The sequence below is a fragment of the Elgaria multicarinata genome, chromosome 7, assembly GCF_023053635.1.
Source record: "Elgaria multicarinata webbii isolate HBS135686 ecotype San Diego chromosome 7, rElgMul1.1.pri, whole genome shotgun sequence".
Taxonomy (NCBI): domain Eukaryota; kingdom Metazoa; phylum Chordata; class Lepidosauria; order Squamata; family Anguidae; genus Elgaria; species Elgaria multicarinata.
The window spans coordinates 106,810,565-106,822,921 of record NC_086177.1 but is presented as its reverse complement, the minus strand read 5'-3'; the positions used below and the strand labels follow the sequence as shown (position 1 = coordinate 106,822,921).

Below are 12,357 nucleotides of genomic sequence, written 5' to 3'. Positions count from 1 at the left end.
CAGATGGGTAAAGAATGCTCTGCAACCCCCATTGTGATAATACAACATGCAGAGATCAAGTGTATGAAAAGCATTTTCATTTTTATTTATTTGCAGCCAGGTTGCATGTCAGTGCCTTTCCCAAGTCCATTCTGCAATTTCTGAATGGATTGCTGTGAACTTGAGCTTTCCCGTATAATTCTCACTCTTCTGAATTTATCCCTCATAGTGTGATGTGTGGTTAGCATTGTGACATTTCATGCTAGCTCCAAATTCTCCCCAATTTTCAAAATCCCAATTGAAAACCTGTAAAAATTGTGGCTCAATCATCCCAGTCATTTGCCCCCAAAGTAGATATTAGAGAAACACAACCAGATAAAATGTGACATTTGGAACGACACATTTTGCAAGTACATTAATTTCTAGATGCATAAAGCCTTGGAATGAATCAGAACTCAAATAGCTGAGTCTTTAGAAAAAGCTATCATGCTTTTCTTTTCAGAGGAACAGATAATCAACTGTCTCTACCAAACTTTTCCCCCCTGCCATCGTCATCATAATGTTCGAGAAAATTCAGCCAAAATCCTTTCTAACAGAGATAAATGGTTAGAGATGCAATAAGCTAATAAAACCTTTGCACGTTTTGAATAATAACATCCAACAATGATAGGCTCTTTGGCAGATTTTCAGGTTCATATTTGGCTTTGAGACCTACATCTCTCTCTCTCTCTCTCTGTCTGGCAATTAATTTCCAGAATATATCATCAGGAGAACATTTGGAAGTTCCATCATAGGAGGATATCAAGAATTTCCAGATATGATATCTAATCAAATTAGCCTAATACTTCTCACTGAACCTAGTGCCGCCTTGGGGCAGGGGGAATTGGCTTTTGCAGCTGCACCCAGAGAAAGGGATGTCATGCTAGGGCCCCAGATGTGTGGGCAGGCTTAGTGTCTCCAAAACTGATGCTTGGGTGGGACATGTGCATTGGCATCACTGGATATGCAATACCAACTTGCGTGTGTGAATAGACCATCACAGATGATACACCAGCCATAAAAGCTTGGTATTACATTGCAATGACCCCGTTCAGAAGACACCTTAAACCATGGCTTTAACCATGTCGGTTAAGCCAGAAAGCCAGGCCATGTTCAGAAGACACCTTAAACCATGGCTTTAACTATGGTGAATAAAGCAAAAAAACAAAACAAAAAAGGCTTATGGTTAAAGCCATGGTTTAAGGTGTCTTCTGAAAGGGCCTACAATGTTTCAGTGGAGTCAATTCACCCATTTTTCTGCCAGCCTCTTATGAAGGGTACAATAATCAAGTGTGTGTGTGTGTGGGGGGGGAAATCCACATTGCTGATACCATGTCTGACACCAGTGCAGGTGGCAACACAGGAATAGCATTTATTTATTCATTTATTTATTTATTTATTTATTTATTACATTTTTATACCGCCCAATAGCCGAAGCTCTCTGGGCGGTTCACAAAAATTAAAACCACAGTAAAACACCCAACAGGTTAAAACACAATTACGAAATACAATATAAAAAGCGCAACCAGGATAAAACCACACAGCAAAGTTGATATAAGATTAAAATACAGAGTTAAAACAGTAAAATTTAAATTTAAGTTAAAATTAAGTGTTAAAATACTGAGTGAATAAAAAGGTCTTCAGCTGGCGATGAAAGCAGTACAGTGTAGGTGCCAGGCGGACCTCTCTGGGGAGCTCGTTCCACAACCGGGGTGCCACAGCGGAGAAAGCCCTCCTCCTAGTAGCCACCTGCCTCACTTCCTTTGGCAGGGGCTCACGGAGAAGGGCCCCTGTAGATGATCTTAAGGTCCGGGTAGGTACATATGGGAGGAGGCGTTCCTTCAGATAACCTGGCCCCAAACCGTTTAGGGCTTTAAATGTCAATACCAGCACTTTGAATTGGGCCCGGACCTGGACTGGCAGCCAATGAAGTTGTAAAAGGACTGGCGTAATGTGATCTCGCCGGCCAGTCCCTGTTAATAACCTTGCTGCCCTGTTTTGCACCAGTTGAAGTTTCTGGACCGTTTTCAAAGGCAGCCCCACGTATAACGCATTGCAGTAATCCAAACGAGAGGTTATCAGAGCATGGATAACTGTAGCTAAGCTATCTCTGTCCAGATAAGGGCGCAGCTGGTATATCAGCCTAAGCTGATAAAAGGTGCTCTTTGCCACTGAGTTCACCTGTGCCTCAAGTGACAGTTCTGGATCCAAGAGCACCCCCAAACTACGGACCCGATCCTTTAGGGGGAGTGCAACCCCATCCAGGACAGGGCAAACATCACCTCTCCGGACAGAAGAACCACCCGCTAACAGTACCTCCGTCTTGTCTGGATTGAGTTTCAGTTTATTAGCCCTCATCCAGTCCATTACCGTGCCCAGGCACTGGTTCAGAACAGCCACTGCCTCACCTGGGTTTGATGAAAAGGAAATGTAGAGCTGGGTATCATCCGCATATTGATGACACCTCAGTCCACATTTCCGGATAACCTCCCCCAGCGGCTTCATGTATATGTTAAACAGCATAGGGGATAAGATAGAGCCCTGTGGAACCCCGTGGCTTAGGTGCCACGGCACAGAGCAATAATCCCCCAGCACCACCTTCTGGAATCGGCCATCCAAGTAGGAGCGGAACCACTGCAACGCAGTACCTCCAACTCCCAGCTCAGGCAACCTATCCAGAAGGATACCATGGTCGATGGTATCGAAGGCCGCTGAGAGGTCTAGGAGAATCAACAGGGTCGCACTCCCCCTGTCTCTCTCCCGACAGAGGTCATCCCACAGGGCGACCAAGGCAGTTTCCGTTCCAAAACCAGGCCTGAAACCCAATTGAAATGGATCTAGATAATCCGTTTCATTCAAGAGTGCCTGGAGTTGTCCTGCAACCACCCGCTCAAGTACCTTGCCCAGGAAAGGGATATTAGCTACCGGCCTGTAGTTGTTTACATCTTCCGGGTCCAGATTAGGCTTCTTCAGGAGTGGTCTAATTGCCGCCTCTTTTAAAGAGGCCGGCACCACTCCCTCTCTCAAGGAGGCATTTACAACCTCCTGGACCCAGCCGGCGATCCCCTCCTTATTTGATGTAATGAGCCACGAGGGGCAAGGGGCAAGCACACAGGTGGTCGACCGGACTTGGCCAAGCACCTTGTCCACATCCTCGGGCCTCAATAACTGAAACTCATCCAATAAAACTGAACCGGACGGCGCTCTGAACGCCTCTACTAGTGGTGCTGCATTAAGTGTGGTGTCCAATTCATGACGAATCTGAGCGACTTTATCTTCAAAGTGCCGTGCAAACTCGTCACAGCGTGCTACTGAGGGTTCCACCATCTCTCGCCCTGGCCCAGAGTGTAACAGGCCGCGAACCACTCGGAAAAGCTCCGCCGGACGACACTGAGAAGACGCAATGCTGGTGGAAAAGAACTGCCTCTTTGCCACCCTCACCGCCACAGAGTAGGCTCGATAGTGAGCTCTAGCCCGTGTTCGATCAGACCCAGCACGAGTTTTCCTCCACCTGCGTTCTAGCCGTCTCCCCACTTGCTTCATTGCCCTCAGCTCAGGTGTATACCAAGGAGCTGACCGGGCTCTGCTCAGAGGGAGAGGACGCTTGGGCGCGATCGTGTCAACCGCCCGAGTCATCTCTGCATTCCACAGAGCGACCTGGGCTTCGACAGGAGCACCGGCCATATCAGCAGGAAAATCCCCCAGAGCCCTCTGGAATCCATCAGAGTCCATTAGCCTCCAGGGGCGGACCATTTTAATAGGGAAAGGCCTCTGCAAGGGTGGGTAGGAGTAGGAGCTGCAAGGTAGTAGGAGCTAGTAAATTGCCTGTGTGATTGCATGGTTCATTGCAGAAGAGCATGAGGATGATGGCAATATGGTCCAATGAAACATCATGAGTGTAGACACAGCCATAGATTTATGAGATGCAACCATGTTGTTAGATCAATGTTCTTTTCACCCAAGGATGAAATCCAAACAGCCCTTAAGCACGACTCCATCATTCCAACGACAGAGGGTTCAAAAGCGCTTTATTGATTAGTAATCAAGGCCTAGTCTCTTCAAAGGGAGCAATCAGACCTAAGACATTGGGAATACAGTACAGCATTTGAGCCTGCAAGGGGCAGGGCCCAGTAGCAGCATTAACCAATCAGAACATAACACTGGGGCATAGCTAATTATGCTAAACAATTATCTCTGTTCTATAAACAATACCTTTGGCCTTACAGTAAGTTACAAAAAGTTAACTTTGACACAGGAATACTGGAGCCGGAGCTCTTGTTTATATTAGATAAGACAGATGCAAGGATGCACACAAGGAGATATTTTCGCATACATGACATTATGACATTTTGCCTGCAATATGATGGCTACTTTACAGTTTCCTGTTAAAAATGGAGAGACTTCTGCTAACAATGTCAGAGCATGTAGTGAGAATGATACATGGGATCTGCGTGGAACATTACATCTCTCCTTCAATGTCTGCTCTAGTTGCCAATTTGCTTCTGGGTATAATTAAAAGTGTTGATGGTTACCTTAAATCCTTAAATGGCTTTGATCCAGAAAGTTCTCCTCCTGTACTATCCTGTACCACACTGCACTGCCTAAGATCAGAAGGAGAGACCCTTTTCTGTGTCTCACCTGGGGTGGAGGCACAGCTGATGGCAATAAGAGATCCGGCCTTCTCAGTGGCTGCACCAATATCACTCATGAAGATGAACCTCATTTGGTAAAGGCATTTTTGTTTTGGAAAGTTTTTTCCTACTAAACACCTCCTATTTCATGTAGATAATTGGCTTTATCAGTGGTCTGTGCCTTTACTGGGTTTTTAAAATGTATTTCATTGTTGCATCTTAAATATATTTGAATGGGGTGTATACAGATTTTGTTAAATACATTCCATCTATGTTGAATGCTAATGAGCATTTATGCTAGTGCATTTATGCAAATCCTCTCCCGCCCCCCAGTAAAAACAAAAAACAAAAACCCAACAGTCTACAAGTCCATATTTGTGTATATTTTTCAAAATTTTGCAAACATACTACTGAACTTTTTGGGGAGTGGGGGTGGGGTGTCTGTGAATCACATTGCAAGCTTGGAAATGTATGTACTTCAACTGCAGATTGTGTTGAGTCTGTCTTCGGTCTGGTATGTGTGAACTTGGTAATTCTAACCAAAAAAAAATTGTACTGAAATGAATTTTTCATACATACTTACTGGAACTACATGTGACGTGGGAGATCCACTAACTGTTTTGTTTTGTCTTTTAAGTCAGCAATGGGGAGGGGGCATCCACTTTGGATCAGAGCATCAGTGCTGGAGGAAATTAAGATGCTCTACTTGTATTTTGTCTCCTGTGGCTAACAGCAGCCCTACCTCCCTCTCTCTGCAGGTGTTATTTCAGTGTTATTTCAAGAACCCAAAGCTACACCAGCCACAGCCTGGTGCAAAAGACATATACTTTGAATTAAAAAAAACTCTGAGGTGACGAATTTGTTTTGAGACCCAAAACAGAATGGAGTTCACAGTCCTTCTACCTAAACAACCAAACCTGGTTACCCCAAGCTTTCTTCATTGAATAATGCAATAATGTAAAATGGGATGCCAGGAGAGTCATTCCGTTGCTATTATTGTTGCATAACTGGAAGTCACAAATCCTTGCTGATCTCCTGCAAATCACCTGGGCAACTGCTGGTAGATTCAGAGCTACCCTCTGCCCACTCCCCTGTGCTTCTGCAACAGCCTCTCCCCATGGCTGCTTTAAAGGGAAACTAAAAGCATCAGAGGATCTGATCATGTCTGCTTTCTGCCTCCTCCTTTCTTGGGAGCAAGCTCAGCTCTTCCCTTCTCCTCATGCTTTGAAGCCAGGTAAGTGAGACCAGAATCCACAGGAGGGGGGCTGTCCAAAGCCTTTGGTGGCCACAGACTTATGCTGGCCAGGCCAGGCCAGATTTGCCATTGACTGTCACCTAAAGAAAATTGGAATACTCCTCCTCAGACCAAACATTGAAAGAATTTGTGAAGGATATAGTGACAAGTGAAATTGCACAGGGGGGATGGGTGGTGGTCTCAGCAAGGCCCTACTTTGAGGCAAAAGTAGGTGTGAAACCTGTGATCAGAGCTCCCAATCTATTTTTCATAGTATCATAGAATCACAGAGTAGTAGAGTTGGAAGGGGCATATGACACCACTGAGTCCAACCCCATGCTCAATGCAGGACCTTAAACCATGCCTGACAAATGGTTGTCCAGCTGCCTCTTGAATGCTTCTAGTGTGGGAGACCCCATCACCTCCCTAGGTCATTGGTTCCATTGTCGTACTGCTCTAACAGTCAGGAAGGTTTTTCCTGATGTCCAGCCAGAATCAGGCTTCCTGTAACATGAGCCCATTATTCTGTGTCCTGCACTCTGGGAGGATTGAGGAGAGATCCATGCCCTCCTCTGTGTGATGATCTTTCAAGTATTTGAAGAGTTCTATCATGTCTCCCCTCAGCCTTCTCTTCTCAAGGCTAAACATGCCCAGTTCTTTCAGTCTCTCCTCATATAGTTTTGTTTCCAGCTACTTGGATTGGGTGGGATTTGGACCATAGCACTGTGAGAGGGGTGTTTAACCCTTTCCTCGAATTGGAAAAAAAAGTTCATAAAAAGGCAACTAAAATGATCAAGGTTTTGGAGCAACTCCCCTATAAGGAAAGGTTACAACAGCTGGGACTGTTTAGCTTGGACAAAAGACAAGTATGGGGCCATGATAGAGGTGCAAATATATATATATATATATATATATATATATTCATGGTGTGGAGAATGTGGATAGGGAGAATTTTTTGTTCTCCCTCTTGCATAAAAGCAGTACCTAGGGTCATCTCATGAAGCTGACTGATGAGAGCTTCAGGACAGATAAAAAGCAGTACTTCTTCCACAAGACAGAGTGATGGCCACCATTTTGGATGGCTTTAAAAGGTTAGATAAATTCCTGGAGGAGAAAGCTGTCAATAGCTACTAGTCCTGGTGGCTGCATGCTACCTCCAGAAGCCGAGGCAGGATGCTTTATGTACAGCACTTGTTGAGGAACATGAGCAGGAGTGTGCTGTTATAGTTAATTTATGGAGCTCACTACCACAAGATGTAGTGATGGCCACCAATTTGGATGGCTTTAAAAGGGGGTTGGATAAATTCCTAGAGGCAAAGGCTATCAATGGCTGCTAGCTTTTAAAACTTGATTTTGATCTTACTTTTATACTGTTAGTTTTACTCTCCCCTGTGCCTGTTTGGTGCATTCTCTTCCCCTCCTTATGGTTTTATTATGATTTTATTAGAATGTAAGCCTATGCAGCAGGGTTTTGCTATTTTATTGTTTTACTCTGTACAGCACCATGTACACTGATGGTGCTATATAAATAATAATAATAATAATAATAATAATAATAATAATAATAATAATAATAGCCCTGATGGTTGTGTGCTATCTCCAATATTTGAGGCAGTAAGCCTGTGTGCACCAGTTGCTGGGGAACGTGGGTGGGAGGATGCTGTTGCACCATGTCCTGCTTGTTCATCCCTGGCCGATGGCTAGTTGGCCCCTGTGTGAACAGAGTGCTGGACTAGATGGACCTTTATTCTGATCCAGCATGGCATTTCTTATGGTCTTAGGCCATTCCCTAAACCCCTTCCCATCCTGTAACTGCTGTTAAGACAAGAATGAGGAAAAAAGTCAAGTGCAGTACAGATGCTATTGCTCTCCCCATATGTGACTCATATCAAATTCAAGGTACAATTTAAGTTCGCATGGGGGAAAGAGTTCAACACCCCCCCTTTTCTTCATACTGCAACCCTTCTCCCATTGTAGTGACTGATTATAAATTGACTGTAATACATGAAATGGGACTTTATGGGACTTCCCCCAACCCATCATCTCTTTAGTTACTTTGATTTGTTCATTTCTGAGGTATGAGAACATTACTTGCAAATAGGGATGTATAAGAAATTTGCTTCAGTTCATTTGTTACCAGAATGTATCCACTTCACATCAGACTGCAAACTACTGTCAAAGTTAGGCACATTTCTAAACTTGTGATGTGATTTGTGGAACATAACCCCCACCCACCCCTGTACATTTGGGGGGGGGGGGAAATGTGCATGGAAAAATGCACACTTCTGAAAAAAGCATGCACACATGCTTTAATGTATGGGAGAAGAATACCTACATGGCAAGACTGTGAACAATTAATGAGTACATTTGAGGGAAGGTTACAACAACTGGGATGGTTTAGCTTGGAAAAAAGGAGGCTAACGGGAGACATTATAGAGGAGTACAAAATTATGCATGGTGTGAAGAATGTGGAGAGGGAGACATTTTTTCTCCCTCTCCCAAAATATAAGAACCCAATGGGGTCATCCCATGAAGCTGATTGGTGGGAGAGTCAGGACAAATAAAAGGAAGTACTTCTTCACACAGCACATAGTTAAATTATGGAACTCACTACCACAAGATGTAGTGATGGCCACCAATTTGGATGGCTTTAAAAGGGGGTTGGATAAAACCCTGGAGTAGAAGGCTATCAATGGCTACTAGCCTTGATGGCTATGTGTTACCTACAGCATCTGAGGCAGTTAGCCTATATATAACAGATTGCTGGGGAACATGGGGGGGAGGGTGCTGTTGCACTGTGTCCTGCATGTGGGTTCCTGATCAGCACCCAGACGGCCACTGTGTGGACAGAGTGCTGGAGTAGACGGATTCTCGGTCTGATCCAGCATGGCATTTCTTATGTTCTTATGAAAAAATGCATATCAAGTTATGCAAAACTTCCATGTGAAAAGACAAAACAAAAATAAAGGTCGCCATCAGACATGGATGCAAACATTGGAATGACCTTTGAAGGGGATTTCGGAGAACCTCAGCAAGCAGAATATATATTTTTCCTAGCTTGGTTTGCCCATGGCGTGTCCTGAAAATTGCAGCCTATGGAGATTGATTGATTGATTGATTACATTTTTATACCGCCCAATAGCCGAAGCTGTCTGGGTGGTTCACAAAAATTAAAACCGTGAAGAGCATAAAAACAACCAACAATTTAAAAACCTGAATACAAACTACAATATATATAAAAAATACAATATAAAAGCCCCCCCCCCCCACTCATTCTCTTCTTTTCATCATGGCTTTCCATTGCCTTTCAGTTTCCACTTTGCAAAAGCATCTAAAGGCCTCTGCGGAAAGATGACTGTTCTTGACTTCGGTGTTTTCCTCTAAGGAACAGTATTGCATATCACTTCAAGGCACTTTCCCGGAGGCTTTTTTCCTGTTCCAAAATGTTCTGCTTTTTCTCCTGTCACTTTATTTGTTTCTAGCATCTTGCTGAGTAATAGGATCACTATGAGGAACTCAGTCACTGCTACATGTACCCAAGATGTGGTAAGTGTTTGACAAAAAGAAAAAGAAAAGGCTGCAGGATGGTTACTTTCAGGCTGTTCTGCAGCCAGCCGTAGGTTCTGTCTGTGAAAGAACCAGGAGTTCTAGCAGCTGTTGCACTGTGTAGTGTCGCTGAGTTCCATAACCATAGCAACAGCATCAGCACCATCCGCGGCATCCTCCCCCTCCCCCTCCCCCTCCCCACTCATACTCCTCCTCCTTCTTAACATCATCAGTACCAGGAACAGCAGCAGCAGCCTTGGTAAAAGCCAGAACCTGGTAGCGCTGACTGCTGGCTTTGTAGACCTGCTCGGCTATCACAACCGTTATGAGGTGCAGCAACTGCTACGTTGTCATTTTCTGGAAGATGGACAGATAGAAAAGGAGGGAGAGGAAGAGAGTTGAAGGCGGTGCACTGCGGAGGAACCAAAGAAAACACAGGTAAAGCAACCCCCCCCTCCCTGCTGTTTGCCAACTCTCTGCCCTTGATTTGGCTTACTTATATGTCTGTGTCTTTCTGATTTACTGACTAATCATTTTAAAGGAATTCACATGATTTCCCCCCAGCAATCCCTGTTTTCAAAAAAGGGTGATTTTTCTCCCTCCCCTTGCCACCATCACTTTCATATGAAAAATAACACATGTATTCAGAGAGAGAGAGAGAGAGAGAGAGAGAGAGAGAGAGAGAGAGAGAGAGAGATTGGTTAGAAACATATGTTGATGATGGGGGGAGGGATGAACATTTGCAACGCATTGAAGAGGTAAAAGAAGGTTCTTCCAGAGTGCTTTAGAATCAAGAAGTGGACAATAGCTTAAAGAAGGGGCTGGAATAGCAATGGTTTGTCCTTCTTCAAAATAAACAAATCTAGGTCTACATCCAATCCATCAATTAAATCACTTTGAAAAATGTTCTGCCGAGGTTTGCAAGGTAGCAAGGTGTGTGTGTGTGTGTGTGTGTGCATGTGTGTGCGCACACACACGCATGTGATTAGGTATGTGGTGATGGAACCTCTCCAAAAAGCTTGCATTACGTAGTAGGAAAATTAGAAAAAAGCTACCAGGCAATTAGTGGTGGTTTGCTTATGAGACCCCATGTTATCTACATCTCGGGGTTACACCATTTGAGATTAATCATATGCAGATGCCCTGTACTGGGTCAGAATATTGGTCCATCTTGCCCAATATTATCTACTCTGTTTGGCAGCACTTGCCCAAGGTCTAAGTAAAAGGTCTTTTTCTGCCCTCCTCTCTGAGTTCTTTCAAACAGAGGTAGCACGTCCCTGAGCTATGGGTACATCCAACCTGATATGATCAGTGGTGGACAGTCCTACATTGAGCTGTCTCTTTGGGGAAGACTTTGGGGGCAAGGAACTGGTTGGATACTCTTTGGCGCCTTTTTCCAGCCCTATGTTTCTAAGGCTGCAATCCTACACACACCTACCTGGGAGTAAGTTCCATTCAACTCAGGAATGGAACGTACTAGGACGTACTTCTAAGAGGGAATAAATAGGATTGCAGTGTAAGCCTTTTTGTGCCCAAATGTAGACCTGTGGTGATGTTGTCATCCAATACTACCTTTTAACAAACTTTAGATTATCCCAGCATTTGGGGTGATCCCAAGCTTTAGACGAAGTTATGTCGTATCAGTGAATGCAATGAAATGTGCGTATTGTTTCCCACCTTGAAAATGTTTTATGTCTCTACTACTACGATTCACCAACCAGTTGAGCCAGATCTCTCAGGCTTCCTCTCATTTACTGGCCTGAATTTAGCTTATCTGCAAGGCTGACAATGGGATCCACTCAGACTGATGATTTGCCATGGCATTTTTCATGTGTCAAGTGCTTGACCTATCTCGCTTATCTTTAATCCACCTCACAATAAACCCCCATTTACAGTTGGGGAGTCAAAGTTGAATGATTGCAATTCACTGAAAGTGACTGCAGTGAGTTTAAAACCAAAGAGAAATTTGCATATTGGGATCCCATGTTTAAAGCTGCATATTCAAGACCTGTGTGTGTGTGTGTGTGCATGTGTGCGTGCGTGCGTCTGTATTATTTGATCATTTTTAAACCTAGAGTTGCCATCACATTCCACCTAAAGCTAAATTTGGGATGAAATGAAAAGAGCAAAATATCAACAGACATTTGAAAGGAGATTATAAAACAATCAGAATATTTTTTTTCTCAAGGAACTCTTTTGCACGTCTTTAGAATTTTCCCAATACCAGAATTTGAAGTGAATCCCAATGGCGAAATAATTATGAGAATTTAGTCAATGATTTCACTAGGACTCCCTTCCTCTGATTCTTTCCAAGTAGACATATTTATGGTTAAAGTACCAATGATTGTGAGTAAACGTGTGTGTGTGTGTCTGTGTGTAGCAACAATCATCTGTTCCAGATCATAAACACAGCCATGCTGGATAAAGCTGTCTAGCTCAGCAGGCCATCTTCCAGTGAACAGCAAGATACCACTGGGAAATTCTCATTCAGATATGGTGATATCCACTCTGTTCACTGTTCCTGATGGTGAGACGTACAGTTGTCTCTGCGCAAGAAGCTGCATTTACATGGTTAGTCCCCATTGGTGAACTGGTTCTCCATGTATCTAGCAAAGCCCACATTTAAAATACTGTTTATGCTGAAGTCCTTTCTAAGAAATCCCTGTTTTCCAGTCTGTTTACTGTGTGTTGTATGACACACAAACCATCAAGCTATCTGCTGCAGGGGATGATATCTTATTTTAAGAGCATGAATAGCCTTCATTCATGCTCTCTGCATATCTTAACTAGGGATAAAGAAATCAGCCAGTTTTGCTTTTCCCTATATTCATAAAATCATAGAATCACAGAGTTGGAAGGGGCCTACAAGGCCATTGAGTCCAACCCCCTGCTCAAGGCAGGAATCCACCCTAAAGCATCCCTGACAGA

General features: G+C 43.9%; 1 protein-coding gene across 1 annotated transcript in view; it reads left to right on the top strand.

Annotated features, from left to right (window-relative positions):
- The first annotated feature begins 9,723 nt into the window (after positions 1-9,723).
- Positions 9,724-12,357, top strand: part of FAM135B (family with sequence similarity 135 member B) — a 194,087-nt gene continuing 191,453 nt past the window's right edge. The window contains exon 1 of the mRNA XM_063131171.1: positions 9,724-9,867. The gene's annotated coding sequence lies outside the window, so the exon portion shown is untranslated. The remainder of the gene's footprint in view (positions 9,868-12,357) is intronic.